Here is a 544-nt window from a genome sequence, read left to right as displayed (position 1 = left end):
CCCCCCCCCCCAACGCACCTAGACGTTGCGGTTGGGAGGGTCGTTGGGATCGCCGTTCTTGGCGGCACCTACCCTCCGGCCCGGGAAAGGAAGGCGTGAGGGCGCCCCGGAAGGATGCGAAAAGCTTCCCGGGGCGTCCTCGTTACGGCCGCCGAGGATGGGACCCGGCAGGGGTTTTGTGGGTAGGCTCCCCCCGGCGGTTAGTTCCGGAGTGGGATAGTCCCACACTATCTCCCGGGGGGTCGTCAACCCCCGGTGTGCGTAATGCATTTCCCTTGCCTTACAAAAAAAAGGTTTGCGAGCCTGGGCCGCGACAAGGGGATGGATGGCCGGTGAGCTAGTCGGACGTTAGCGTTGCCTGGGGCAATAGGCGAACCCCAGGTATTGTAACGTTCCTGCGTAACACGAAAAACTTTTTTTTTCTCATTCGTTTTCGGTTGCTCTGTTCACACCGTGGGAACAACAATTCAGTCATTTGTTTAGCTCTACGTCCCTCGGTTGCCGAGATATTAAATTGTAAATTAACGATTTTGTTTAATTCAAA

This window comes from Odontomachus brunneus, unplaced genomic scaffold, assembly GCF_010583005.1.
Source record: "Odontomachus brunneus isolate Ranch 3 - 2012 unplaced genomic scaffold, Obru_v1 Obru_scaffold_302, whole genome shotgun sequence".
Taxonomy (NCBI): domain Eukaryota; kingdom Metazoa; phylum Arthropoda; class Insecta; order Hymenoptera; family Formicidae; genus Odontomachus; species Odontomachus brunneus.
Note: the sequence above shows the minus strand (reverse complement) of the source record.